This window comes from Nerophis ophidion, linkage group LG03 (assembly GCF_033978795.1).
Source record: "Nerophis ophidion isolate RoL-2023_Sa linkage group LG03, RoL_Noph_v1.0, whole genome shotgun sequence".
Lineage (NCBI taxonomy): Eukaryota > Metazoa > Chordata > Actinopteri > Syngnathiformes > Syngnathidae > Nerophis > Nerophis ophidion.
Genome location: NC_084613.1, coordinates 76,099,566 through 76,115,256, shown reverse-complemented (window position 1 = coordinate 76,115,256; position 15,691 = coordinate 76,099,566). Strand labels below are relative to the sequence as shown.

The 15,691-nt window shown below is 39.9% G+C and overlaps 1 protein-coding gene across 5 annotated transcripts in view; it reads left to right on the top strand.

Moving 5' to 3' along the window:
• fermt2 (FERM domain containing kindlin 2) overlaps positions 1–15,691 on the top strand; it is a 99,510-nt gene that overhangs the window by 24,204 nt on the left and 59,615 nt on the right. The gene's annotated exons all lie outside the window — the stretch shown is intronic.

The following is a 15,691-nucleotide window of genomic DNA, read 5'->3' as shown; positions in this document are numbered from 1 at the left end:
TTAGATTATAAATCATGCCTTTTACTTGAACATTAGAAGGATGTGGCCATAAACCGAGAAGTTGGTCAACTTTGACATTCTATTTAAACCGAGATCACGAGGAAAAAAACGAAAAGACGCTCCTTTGCGGCACCTTTTTTGTATCCCTTCATGAGGATTATGAATATTGTTTTATTTAGACATGAAGATATACACATCCCATCAGTCGACATCCCAGTGGGAGCAGACATTGTACAGTATGTGATTGTTTTATAATATTCATAGTTTATCTTGTTTAGCACTTAGCAAGACTGCTGTATGATTCTTAGTTTTTTACTAAAGCAACATCTGTTTATAAAATCTGTAGCTCTTCGTCCGAATAGTTAGGCTAAAAAATGTAAGGTTCTGGATCATCGTTTGTCCCAAAGTAGTCTTTCTTGTCCCACACAAAGTCTGCCATGATTAGAAGTGTTGTTGTTGTTGAAAGGGAAACTGAACGTTGTGATGCGTCTGTGAAATTAATACACCGCCATATGCTTAAAATGAGCAAAATATGTAAATATTAAATAATGTAACTGTTAATGACAGTGTGTAAATTAAAAGTTGATGAAGGCTTTTGGATGTTTTTTGAAGCGTATATAGGTGGACTAGAACAAGTCACGTAAGCGCCATTGTTAGCTGATTTTTACTAGTTTTTATTCATGAACTAGAATAAATGAATAAAAACATGTGTTCTTGTTTTACATAAGGAATGTGAATGACAGACAGCATTCCAAAAAGAGTACAGTTCCTCTTGTTGTTGTGCAATAGGGAAACACTTTCATAATAATTTTTGCATCTTTTTTCCCCCATAAAATATTGGTAACCGTTTCGATCAGAAGAATGAAGGCTCTTAATTGTGGTAACTAGCCTTTATTCATTCATCCATCTTCTGAAGCCATCATCCCAGTCACATCCCCCCAGGGGACCATCTGGCAGGATGTACTGATGGATAGCATTGATGAATATTGCATATCTGCTCTATTGATCTGAGTCCTCCCCAACCTCACTGGGTTCCTTGGTAATGTTATTAATTCCACTGGGTCCTTAATTGTATAGAGCTGTGTTGGGGTGGATGGAAGCACGACTACTGTTTCGCCCTGTTTGGATGATGACACAAATGGACACAAACTATCCGTCTCGAATGTTTACTGTAATAGCCACCCTGCTGCTAATGCATCAACGCTGTCATGGCTGCACTCGCTTCTAAAGTTTTCATTTGGATGCACTTACTGTCTCGCACTGAGAGCTTTGAATCAAATGTTTTGGACATCGGGCTTGTATTAAACGTATCCCCATTTAGCAGAGACTGTGTGTGTGGCCACTTTAGACTGGGTTACGTCCATAGGGAACCACTGGTGTCAATACAATCAATACCTATTTACCGTAATCTCCCCCGACACCTTCTAGTCCAGCCATGACCTTCTCTGATATTAGGTCATCAGTTACTGTCACACATCACAAACCTAATTAACATGCCTATGTATTTTCTGCTGACAAAAAATGCCTTAATGCAGGGGTCGGGAACCTTTTGGCTGAGAGAGCCATGAAAGCCAAATATTTCAAAATGTATTTCCATGAGAGCCACATAATATTTTTTAACATTGAATACAACTAAATGCGTTAATTTTTAAGTAAGACCAACATTTTTAGAGTATAATAAGTCTCTTATTCTTTTTAATAACATTGTTATTCTAAAGTTAACCAACAATAAATATAATACTTCTTACCATTAATGTGACATCTTGAACAGGTGCGGTAGAAAACGGATGGTTGGATTAAAATGCATGAGAATGTTTTATAATTTGAACGTTCTTTTTAACACTGTGATTACCAGCGGAATTATTCATTACTTATCGTGATAAGCATTGTCAGCTAAGATTTATCTGAGAGCCAGATGCAGTCATCAAAAGAGCCACATCTGGCTCTAGAGCCATAGGTTCCCTACCCCTGCCTTAATGGAAGCAACATTTGTTGGGAAATGTTGTTAATTCATGACTAAAAGTTCAGCCTGCCGATGAAAATCCCTCTGGTTTTAATGGTATTGGTTGAGTTGTACCTTGGGGACATGTCTGCCACATTTCATTTTGGTAAAAATGAGTCATAACCAGTTTCACTGCTTTCAGACACATAATAAGCTCAGCTTTTGTATCACTTCCATCAGCCCCGCTAATCCTGTTGTGTTTTTGTGTATGTGCTACGCAGATACTGTCTTCACCTGAGCTGTAGTATCCTTGTTGACTATCTGGTGTTGATGCTATCTCGCAATGGAGACCTAAAGACTGTTGACATTAAGGTTTAAATGGAGCCCGACACTGCCCTGCTTTACTGGTTTCTTGTTAGAAACTGTATGCCTGAATTAGGCGAACAAACCTGCAGATGTGTGCGTCCTTGTTGTACATAAAAACAAGCTTTCAGTCTCGCACGACTACCCCTGTGGCGTCAACCTGTAGTCGCCATAGAAACCACACTCCTCTTGTCAAGGTTTTATCAGCTAAAAAGGCTGAAAGTTTGAACTTTGCTGTCATGCTTCTCCACCCTCCATAGCCACTGAACCTTTGCAAAAACATTACAGATTGTAAAAGATTACAGTGTATGTGTGTGTCTGCAAACATAATATGACTGGCAACTTTGTCATGTCTTATCTATCAATGTCACGAGGCTTGTGTTTTGCTTTAGGACTCAGCTGACTGTCACTTTTTTCTCTCTCAATTAAATACTGTGTATTATGAACAAAACTGAATAGCGCTTAGGGATGGGTACCATTCACATCTGAACCAATATGGTACAAATGCCCGGTACCTGAGATTCGATATGGGTGTTCAATGGAACCAATTTTTGGTACATTTGTGTGAGTGTTAACAAATTTAGTTTTTTTTACAAACACCTTTTTTTTTGCAGCATTTAAAAAAGAGCTAATTATGATAACTGCTGTCCAGTTGTTACATATATCTTGTTTTATTATCACATTAGCACTGTCTCATTTGCAGGTATGACACTAAGTTGCAATTGCAGTTGAAAGTCCCAAGACTCGTATGGCAGTAGTGTATAGTTGTTTAGGGTGTGTCGGTCCTTTCAGTCCTCGCTGTCTCATGTTGGGCCCTACAAAGTGTTAATACTTAAGTATTGTACTAATTAAGCAAGGAAATCAAACAAAGTACTAATATGATTCAGTTTAAGAAATTGTTCAAACTACAAGAGTTCACAAAATACAAAGAATAATACGTTTTTTTGTTTTAATTAGATGATCTCATTCATATCCTAAGTGAACCATAAATTACTTAACTATTTATTAATGAAAACTTTAAATTATTGTGTATATGTTTGTGTATAATATTTTTTTCACTCACTCATTGTATGTTCATTTATTCACTCATTTACGTACTCACTGTTGTGTTACAAATACAGAACAAACACATGGGATAAAACTGTTATTATACGAAAAGGATTCGGATTAAATAAGGTCTGCTTCTTCCTACTCCTTTTCAAACAACCATCCATCCATTTTCTACAGCTTGTCCCTTTTGGAGTAGGAGTGGAAGGAGGGGTGGGGGGGGACTGGAGCGTATCTCAGCAGCAATCGGGTGGAAGGCGGTGTACACCCTGGACAAATCGCCTTCTCATCGCAGGGCCAACACAGCTAGACAACATTCACACTTTTATTCACACACTAGGGTCAGTTTAGTGTTGCCAATCAACCTATCCCCAGGTGCATGTTTTTAGAAGTGGGAGGAAGCCGTAGTACCCGATCTTAGTATTATGAGGCAGATGCACTAACCCCTGTATCACCGTGCTGCCGCTTTTCAAACATGCTGTAATGAAACAATTGAAAATATGTGATGCATTACATTGTAATTGTATTGAATGCAGGTTGGACAAACTGACTGACAGACTTACACTCCAGCTGTTTAATTGTAACGTGCATCTCAGTTGTTTTTATTAAAACATTTAAAAGTGCTGAAATTAAAAAGTTAAATCGCTAATGCTAATTAGTAGCATGTCAATAGCAGAGCCAATGTATATTAGCATCCAGCTAGCGTATTTGTGGAAAAGTGGAGCCTTACTTAACTTATAATGGAGCGTTTTATGAGTCACTTGCTTTGTTGGCATTACAAATGCAACATTACCTAGGTAGTTTGGCTCAGTCCGCTTTCATTTTGCTGGAGTGATCGCCAAGTGCCAAAGCGCAAAGACCCAGCTGAGTCGACAGCTGAGACTACAACCGGGCTTGACGTTGCGTACAATACAGGTACCGAAAAATGTTACCATTGGATTTTACATGAATCGGTGCCCGGTAGAACCTGCGGTATTCGGTCGGTGCTAAAAAAAGAACCGGATTCGATACCCATCCCTAGTTATGGGCCCCTCTTGGACAATACGTAAAGGTAATGCTAAATGGTAAATGGGTTGAGGTGTCCCCTACTCCTGGGAAAAAAAAGATTTTTTTGGAGACTATTTTTGTTTTTTCTTACCCCAAACTCTATTTTCTCACTCGTTGGAGGATCTAAAAATCTATTAATTTTGCTTTTGATACAAGTGAAGTTAGCTTACCAGGTTTGTAAAAGTTTTTTTCTTTATTTTTCTCAAGTAGTGTGGCTCACAATATACAGAAAATTATTCTACTGTTGGTAAGAGGGTTGTTTGTCTATATGTGCCCTGCGATTGGCAGGCGACTGGTCTATAGTGTACCTTGGGGCTGTGATTTACACGTTAACAGAATCACAGACGGAATCACGAAATTTCCCAATTAAAACAGAATCTACTGTTAAATCCGGAGTATCACTGAATTGCACACAAAATTTGATGGAATTGCTGTCCGTATGTGAGGAGAAAGAATGTTTGTCTTGGAAAATCATGTTTCTGGGGACCGCTCATTTGTCCCAGAAACACTCACCTGCCACCTCCCAAAAAAATAATGTTGAAACACCAGCTAACCCTGCGAACAAACTACGAAGCTAAGGCTAGCCAGGGCAACTCGCACAGCCGCAACACTTTTCACCTGCTTGTGTTTTTGTAGACGAGATCACCAATTCCATGGATTGTAGCATCTTAAACATCATCATTGGTATGTTACCAATAACTTGACGGCTTCTAGTGCTAGTTATTATTGTAATACTAATACTAAAAATGCTTAATGTAAAGGAGTATCTGACGAAATGACTGCTGACATTTACTTTTTTATTTCAACACAGCCTTGTCTTGGCTCTAAAACAGCTGCTGTCAAAGGCCCTTAAGAATAACAGCACAATTCCAGCCCGAACAATAACGGGGCTGTTTGCAACATCCACTTTGACTAATACATAAACCAGATTAAAAAATGTATAGGTACATGGTATTCCAGAGGTACAGAGATGAAGAAGGGGTTTGATTTTGGGTTGTTTGTGTTACAGAAGAGTGTGGGGCTAGCCATTGAGGCAGTGCTGCTGCTGCTGTGGTATGATACCATTTCCATGATCACTCGTGGTAATGGTGTGGCTATGTATGTGTGTAGTGTGCATATGTATGTATAGATTTATAATTTATGTATATACAAGTTCATTAAGTTTGTACATAGACCGAACAAGTAGTTCTAGCTCAGAGTAATTTATGATTTAAAAAAAAGGGGTGGGATTAAATAAGTGTCAATGCCAAGCCCAGTGCTCATTTGTTTTCATTTCTTATTCTCCATTGTTTTCATTTTGTTATAATGGTTGTTAATGCTATAGCACTGTATAGGATCGATCTTGCTGTAGTTTTTTTGCATATTTGAAATAAAAATATATCAAATCAAAATATTTGGGGATGGGATCCAGAACTGGTTCTTGTTGAAAACCGACTGGGAATGATTTGACAGTTTTGTTAAAGGGTAACATTATCACAATTTCAAAAGGGTTAAAAACAATAAAAATCAGTTCCCTGTGGCTTGTTGTATTTTTTAAAGTTTTTTTCAAAATTTTACCGGTCCCGGAATATCCCTAAATAAAGCTTTAAAGTGCCTTATTTTCGCTATCTTCGAAACCACTATCCATTTCCCTGTGACGTCATACAGTGCTGCCAATACAAACAACATGGCGGTTACCACAACAAGATATAGCGACATTAACTCGGATTCAGACTCGGATTTCAGCGGCTTAAGGAATTCAACAGATTACGTATATTATCATGTTAGACCCGCTCGACATCCATTGCTTACCTCCTCTCCAAGGTTCTCATAGTCATCATTGTCACCGACGTCCCACTGGGTCATTATTGTCACCGATGTCCCACTGGGTGTGAGTTTTCCTTGCCCTTATGTGGGCCTACCGAGGATGTCGTAGTGGTTCTGTATTGAAACAGAAGGTCGGAGTATGGAGGCAGATAGCGAAAACGAAATTGAAGAAGAAATTGAAGCTATTGAGCGAATAGCTATTGACGCTATTCGGCCATAGCGTGGGTGTACCTAATGAAGTGGCCCATAGCATGGCTGCCTTATTAGCATTGCCGGTAAAATGTGCGGACCAAACGATCAGGACTTTCGCATCTTGTGACACTGGAGCAACTTAAATCCGTCGATTAGTAAATGTTTGTTTCGCATTAAATGTGAGTATCTAGTTTCAAATGTACATACAGCTAGCGTAAATAGTATGTTAGCATCGATTAGAGTAGCATGTTAGCATCGATTAGCTGGCAGTCATGTCGTGACCAAATATGTCTGATTAGCACATAAATCAACAACATCAACAAAACTCACCTTTGTGATTTCGTTGACTTAATCGTTGCAAATGCCTCTGCAGGTTATCCAAAAATCTCTGTGCCATGTCTGTCTTAGCATCGCCGGTAAAATGTGCAGACACTCTGGTACATTCAATGGGGGTCTGGCGGCAGATTTCTTGCCAGTGGTGCAACTTGAATCCCTCCCTGTTAGTGTTGTTACACCCTCCGACAACACACCGACGAGGCATGATGTCTCCAAGGTACCCAAAAATAGTCGAAAAAACGGAAACTAACAGAGCTGAGACCCGGTGTTTGTAATGTGAAAATGAATATGGCGGCTGTATTACCTCGGTGACGTCACGTTCTGACGTCATCGCTAAAAGAGCGATAAACAGAAAGGCGTTTAATTTGCCAAAATTCACCCATTTAGAGTTCGGAAATCGGTTAAAAAAATACATGGTCTTTTTTCTGCAACATCAAGGTATATATTGACGCTTGCATAGGTTTGGTGATAATGTTCCCCTTTAACGATTCCCCTATCAATACCTTTGGGCGCACATGACGTCACCACGCACGGCGCCGATCAGCACCACAGACGACGGAATTTTTCACAACAAAGCAAGACAACAGGGGAATTTGAAATACTTGCAGAGTGTATATTGCGTCAAATTGAGAAAATATTAGCAGAAACATTAGCATACAGAGCATGTGATAACATTGAATGAATGACAGGTTTTCCATTCCCTCCGAGACGGAAGTGAACCACCACCAGCAGCGCCGTCAAAGTCAGCTCGTCATCTGTTGTTAATACTGCAGATAACTAATCAACTTGTTTATCTTTTTATCCAGATGAGAATGATCAAGAACCAAACTGTCAAGCACAACCGAAAGAGTAAAAAGCTTATCAATTAGAGTCCCTACTAGTACTAAAAGTACCACACAATATAGTACACCAAAATAAAAGTGTCGAAAAAGTACTTTACATAAGCATTTTGCACTTAAAGCACACAGTGGTAGTAGAGGTTGACCAATATGTTTTTTGTAGGGTCAGTACTGATTATTTGTAGTCAAAGAGGCACAGACATTTAGAGTCTATGCTTATTTGCATTTAAACTTTTTGAAACAAATAGTATGCGTCAGGAAACCGCTTTAAGTTGTTTTTAACATTATTTTTGTTTTTAGGAAATATCAGACCAGTAGCAACATTGTGTTTTTGTGTTTATGTAGCGCTCATATTGTGGTTAATTTAGCACCAAAAAACATCAGGGGGCACCTTTTATTTTGTGTCTAATGCAGGGGCTCAGAAGAGCATCAATATTTCCATTTCAAAATATGGGAAATCGGGAAAAAATATGTGATTTCTTTAAATCACAATAACTTGCTATCTACTTAATGTTATAGCAATTTATGGATTGAATACTTTGTAAGGTACCCTCGTGAGGAACCCTGAAATTTGGCAAAAGTTTAAATAAAATAAATTCTGGGATCCTTCATGTAGATTATAGTTGAGACTTTTTTCAAGCTGGCTGACAATTTCTTCCTGGATGTTTCAGAACGTATGATAATGTGTAAGTTGCTGCTTTGTTTGTGTTTTTGGCACAGATATAGTTTCTGTTGTCTTCATGTCCATCCATCCTGTCGCGTTGTTTGACTTAATGACTGAACATGAAACTTGCGGTGCTCCGTTTAATGAGCCCACGCCCCGGGTGTTGCGGATAGAGGCTTGTCAAGTGACTATTTCTGCAGTAGTGAAAACAAGCAATCCAGGACTGGGAAGACGCCAGGAAGGAAGGACAAACGCTGTATTTCTTGGCAAAAATTTGGGGTTTTGACCGGTAAGCAGAGATGTACTGTCTGCGACAGCACTGCAGGATAGAGAAAAATGGGGGTGCGGCCGCAGTGAAAGCAACTGAGCAGACCGGAAAATAATTCAAAGAAGAAGTCAAATAAGTGCCCTGTCAGATATCGAAATATTTTTGGGAGAGTAATCGACAATAAGAGTAATTTTTATTCTTAAATTAATTTTTACAAAAATGCAGATCAAGCAAGATGGTGCTTGAGCAGTGGTTATTTGTATCTACTTCACTAATTATTATTATTAGTACTAATTACTGGTATCATATGAATGTATATTGTATCTGCTATTAAAAATATGTTGTTAAAAAAAAAAGGCTGATACCGATATACGTTGGAATGCCAAATATCGGCGCTAATAATCAGTTGATCGCCAATTTGTACATTTATGTTACACAATTATTATGCTTTGAGTTAAAATACTGGTCTTAACTGTCCAATTGTGTATTGCATCAGTAAATGTAAGGATTTGTGCATTTATTGAATTGAAATTGTAATAATTACACAAAAAGCACCCTCAATAGCGATGAAACTATAAAATGTAAAAAACAAAATTTGGAAAACAAAAACAGATTTCATAGGGCTCTATACCCCATATGTCTCGCTTGAAGTCAGCTGGGATAGGCTTCAGCTCACTTAGTGAGGATAAACTGTATAGAAAATGGATGGATGGAGGAATGGACAATATACATAAATTACATTAAATAATAATAATAATGACTCATCCTATTGAGCCTCTTCTGCCCTATCATTATCATTTCTCCTGCTCTATGTCCTTCTCGATGTCGTCTTCATTGCCTGTTCCCCTTCCAGCAGTCCGTCCTCTTGTCCCCTCCCCCTGGCTTCCATAAACACCAATGTCGTCTAACGTAAACACCACAGAGACACGGTGACTCGGATAGAACGAAAAGAGGAAGCAAAGGCGCTGAGAACGGGACACCAAAATCAATCCATATCTTTTTAATAATCAGTGTTGCAGACTGTGGCATCTGTACTAAGCAGAGGGATCATTGTTGAGAGCAGCGGTGGACATGTTGTTGAATAAAAATTAATCGTTTTACCGTAATTTATGGATTAATTTAGCTTGTTAAAGCGCACGCAAGAACACGCAAACACACCTAATGTAGTTAATTGATGAATAAGAACACAGAGCTCTTTAGCAAGCGCTTACGCATTCAATCTTTGTATCATCTTTCTCATCCTGCAGAGGTCATAAAGCAGCGCCTTGCCATTTTGCGTCACCTTCTCTTGTCTTTTAGGCCCTCTGTGTTCTCACACACACACACACACACACACACACACACACACACACACACACACACACACACACCACGCAGGGATTGTGGGCCCACATTTAATGCACCCAATTACTTAGGCTGCCGCATTACGTCAGGCTTGGCAGGCTGTATTTTTAGCCGGGATATGCCTGCTCCCCCCCCCTTTTTGTACGGATTAAGTTACGTCCTCGTTGTCGAAAGAGCCCGTCCAGCAAGGCTTGATAGTACGGTTTTGTCCATTTAGCTTCTGGGGTTGGGGGAAGGTGGGCCGGTCGGTACAGGCTGGAGCCGGCCAAAAGTGAGCATGTTAAGGGTAACTGAGCCGTGCAGTCATGCCTTTCCACAGTCAGCGTTGTGGTTTAGGTAGACTAACTGTGAGGGCATTTCTATAGAATTTGGTCTGTGGTGAAGAGCGAGTGTGTGCTCAGATGCCGGAAATTACAGTTGTTCCAAAAAAATGTATGAAAATAAATTTCCCTGTCAACCTCTATCTCATTATTTTGTATTATAATGGTTAGTTGTGCTACGGAAGCTCTTGCAAGATGGAGCACAGCTGAGGAAGCAGGTCGTGGCGATGACAACCATACCCCATGCCGCTACAGTAATGCACACGAGGTCCCCCTTTAAAGAAAACTTTGGAATGTTTTCACTCCGCTCCCAAGTATTTGCACCGTAAACGGTGTGGAACCAACAGCTTCACAAACAAGCCCCCTTCCTAAGATCCCCATCATTGCAGTTGACACAGGCGCAAGGGGCCCCCCGCAATGACATCTGCATAGAGGGGTTGGTGGCCACTCTCTTGTTGAACTTTCTTCCCAGTCCTAATCACTAGTGTAATCTCTTCCTCGGCCTGGCATCACAGCGGTCTTGTTTCCTGATTCTTTACAGAACAGTCTGTTGGTTCACCCAGCTAATCCCATTCATTCAAACTTCTGATGGGATCTGCAGGAGGGTGTCAACAGTTCATACGGACGTCCTCTTTTGTAAGGATTTAGGTTACCATAGCATCAAGGAGATGGATATCGAATCACTTTCTAGAGGTCATATTTTCCTTTCGGAATGAGCAGTGACTTTGATTGATTGATTGAAACTTTTGTTAGTAGATTGCACAGTACAGTACATATTCCATACAATTCACCACTAAATGGTAAAACCCGAAAAAGTTTTCCAACTTGTTTAAGTCGGGGTCTACGTTAATCAATTCTTGGTTCGTCGATCAAAGCATATTTCCATTCAGTGTGGTTTTTTTAACCGAAAAGTCGTTGCTGTCGATGATGGAAAACAACATGCACTGTGCTGTGAGGTTTTCAGTCATGTAGATTCAGGACTGCCACATTTATCTCCTGTGTTCAGCCTTGAATGATAATTAGCTACTCTTGTCTGCTTTTCATTGGGCTACTAGCTCCAAGCAACTTTGTATTTAATAGAGACTGTAGTGTGCTTTCTGGATTTCAGAGTGGTGTCACACAAACCTCTTTTTAGACCGATTTATTGAAATCTTAGCTCATTTCTTCCCCTTAGTCCAGTTCATTTTGTTCCGGTCTGAACACAAGAAGCTGGTGCAGATCAAAATACCTCTGAATGAGCCAAAGTGGCCCTACTGAATAGAGCTGGGAGAAATGACCAATTCTCTGATGCATCAAAATTAGAGCAAGGGCAATTCATGAATCGATGTGCAAATGTCCAAACCTCAATTATTTACATGTTAAATAAATGAATGCAGATGGTTGTAAAATATGGCAGTAATGCCGATGTTCTGTAAACGCTAGTTTTTCTTTTGGTTCTAACTAACCATGGGAGCACCATTAGGTAACATTCTCTTGCCGTTATGTGTTAGCTGCGTTAGTTAGGAGCGGACAAGCTATGCGAGCTGCGGTGCTAGGCTAGCTCGGATGTGAAGTAGTGAAACAAGTTAAGAATAAATTCTACAACAAAAAGTAACATATGAAGAGAAAATTAGCAAGAAGTTGTTGGGGGGGGGGGTATTATAATATAAAACATACAATTTAATAATGATATACTATATGATAATTATACATGTGGAAATATTTGAATTTTAGCCATTGAATCATGATTGTAATTGGATCAAGAGGTGCCTTTACTACTGACGCAGGCATAAATGCAGTGTTCAGGTTAGATGGCTGATTTACCAAGTATTCACAGACTTTGGATCTTGAACAGGGTTTGTATATTGAAGCAAATTTAGCAACAAGAAACAATGTAAACATGAAAAACGGGTTCCTGTCTCGATAAAAGTCCATATTTGAGCAAAAGCCAGGTTGCTACAGTGATTAAGATTACAAAAATAGCATCTACATTATTTTGTTGGTTGGTCTTCTTGGCGTGCTGCGGAAGGGACGGGAAGGAAGTGTTGACAACGCAGTAGATACTTTTCTAAATGCTTCAAAACACATTGCTTGCCTACTGTTTTTTTTTTTTTGGACTCAGGCTGAGCTAAGACAACTAGAATAATAATTTTTTAAAAAGGCTAGAGATACAACTAAAAATTACACAAAGTAGCACAGTAGCCAGATCAGCCCACCCACAATGGGTGTACTGCCCTTCACAAAACAGGTGGAGGAAATGTCCTTACACCGACACAAGCTTCGTACATCCATCCATTTTCTACCGCTTATTCCCTTTTGGGGTCGCGGGGGGCGCTGGCGCCTATCTCAGCTACAATCGAGCGGAAGGCGGGGTACACCCTGGACAAGTCGCCACCTCATCGCAGGGCCAACACAGATAGACAGACAACATTCACACTCACATTCAAACACTATGCCAATTTAGTGTTGCCAATCAACCTATCCCCAGGTGCATATGCTTTGTACATCAAAGCATATTTATATTCGGTCTGTGGTTTTTTAACTGAAAACTTTTTACAATAAGTGGTTCGTAAATCAAGGTTCCACTTAGAGCTGGGCGATATATCGATATACTCGATATATATCACAGGTTTGTCTCTGTGCGATATGGAAAATGACTATGTCTTGATATTCGAGTATACATTCTCATGCAGTTGCTTTTAGCTGCGGGCATTACACTGCATGCGTTTCCCACTCTTTCTTGTCTCTCCTTCTCACAGAGACTTAAAACAAGCGCACCTTCTTACACACGTCACATACTGTCACGTGTGCAACGTCACACGCTCCCGCGGAGCAGAGAGGTAGCGAGTCAGCGACATGGGTAAAGTTAGCTGTGATGCTAACGGTGCGGTGCGGGTGGTAATATGTGAGAGAGAAAGTGCGAATCTGTTAACAAATGAATGAAAAATTAATTCCCAAGAAAAACAGCACGGAGTCCATCGTCTGGCGGTGGTTTGGCTTCAAGCGGGAACATGTTCAACAATTATGCAGCAAAGGCGTTGCTACAAAAAGTAGCACCACTGCTAATGTAGCATCATTTGAAAAGTCACCCGCTAGAGAATGAAGAGCGCTTGAAACCCTGCATGTCAACATATCCATTCGGTGTCACACCAACAAAATGCCGACGCAACCATTTCCACATCAACACCGTATGAAAAAAATAGTCAAGAACAGAAGGCGATAACATCTGCAGGAACCTACCACATAGTGAAGGACATTCACTATTTGATTACCTAATATGCAGCTCATTTTTTATTTGACACTTATTTACATATCTTGTGTGACATCATGCACAAAAGTGCACTTTGTTTGTTTTAAACTATTGTAGTGGCATTCTGCACCGAAAAACACTTTAATTTAGTGTTGTTGTGAATTGTCATCTTCGTGACGTCATGCACAAAATTGCACTAATAGCTTGTTTTAAAATGTCTCTGACAATCTTGCACTTTGTTTTGGAAATGACATGAATTTTTGTGCCACTGCTTAATAACTGTTTAATAAATACAGTTTTGTAAATTGACTTAGTTGTGATTGCCCTCTCTGCATAGAATTTTAAAATGAGTATATATTGATGCAGTATGAACAAGAATGTTTTAATGTAGACACATAGAATCATCATACTGCTGTGATTGTATGCATCAAGTGATCATTCAAGGCTAAGGCAAAATACCGAGATATATATTGTGTATCGTGATATGGCCTAAAAATATTGAGTCACCGACGTTCCACTGGGTCATTATTGTCACAGACGTGCCACTGGGTGTGAGTTTTCCTTGCCCTTATGTGGGCCTACCGAGGATGTCGTAGTGGTTTGTGTTGTGGTTTGTGCAGCCCTTTGAGACACTTGTGATTTAGGGCTTAAGGGAGGAGGATCAGATTGGGCTGGTGCCAATATGGAAAACTGAGCAATATCATGAGAGGAGAAATACCATTAAGCCTAAAAAGAAAGGTCTTTAATCAACGCCTGTTACCAACCATGACATATGGAGCTGAAACCTGGGCATTGTCAAATAAAATGGAAAAGAGAATAGCAGCAGCACAACACAACATGGAAAGAAATATGCTCGGAATCACATATAAAGACAGAAAAACAAATGAATGGGTGAGAAAACAAACGCAAGTCCAAGACATTATGAGAACTATCAAATTAAATAAGTGGAAGTGGGCTGGACATATCAGCAGGAGAACCGATAATAGATGGACTTCTCTAATGACATCATGGAGACCCATGGATGGGAGCAGAAATAGAGGAAGACAGAGAGTGAGATGGCGAGATGAAATAGACAAATATTGGCGAACAGTGCAGTGGCAGGGAGCAGCTAGAGATCGTTCACTTTGGCAGAAACATGCTGAGGCTTTCGTCCAGCAGTGGACTGACAACGGCTAATGATGATGATGATGATTTAGGGCTATATAAATGAACATTGATTGATTGATTGATTGAGATATTAATAAAAGGCCTAGTTCCACTGCATGTCGTTGGTTTAACATGTATTATACATGGTTATTATGTTGTTGGAGAGCACCACATTTTTTTTTAAAGAAATAATTTACTCAATTTGACAACTAACTAATTATTAGCTATCTGTTGCTAACATTAAAACAATTATAATCAGGCAATTTTGTTAACAAATACTGTAAGTACAGCTAATCTTCCTGTTTACATTCTTGCAACATATAAGCGAAGGGCGTGGTCTCATGTGATTATTTTTTTTTTTTTGTAATGCATTTTAGTTAGCTTATGTTTACTATCACCTGCATATACACCTGACAAGAGTAGAAATAGACAGAGTTTACATACCCGTAAACTGATTCGGATGAGAAATGACTAACCATAGATTTTGTGGCTGGGAAACCGTAATATCATGGCAATGTTGTTCTACTCTAGGTTCCTTTGTGCTTCTTTCGGGCATATTATCTTGCAGTTACAACACATTTCACCATTGAGAGCCTTGAAGACACTTGCTACCACAGTACGGTATCTCGCACGAACTGATTAAAGAATGATTTGATAAACGGACGTCTGAGTCTGAGCAGTGACTCAGTGAGCGAGGAGAAAAAACCCGCAGCAAGAGACGGTGGACCGGCTGGACAGTGTCTAAAAGAGGACGTGGGTGGAGGAAATGAGACACCGCTCTGCCATTAAAGTAAAAAAAAAAAAAAGATTAATGCTTAAGTAATGACATCACTACTCGAGGGTAATGTCTTTTACAACTCTAGGCCTAGGTTGACATCTAAAACTGAACACCAGCACCTCATACTGCCGCTGGTATCAAAACCGAAGCAAGGTGATCCGCCAAACCGCTGCTTTGAGTTGCCTCCTCACACAATGAGAGCAGGGCTACATCGTCATTGCAGCCTGGAAGCAATGTGGGCTTTTGGGTGTCTTGTCTCCGCTTTCTAGGGATCAGAGTGCGACTTTGCAACAAAGAGGTAGGTATGAACCCGATATCCCCTCTGTGTCGCACAAGCTGCCACATTTTCCCTGTTCTCTTCCTGGCACTT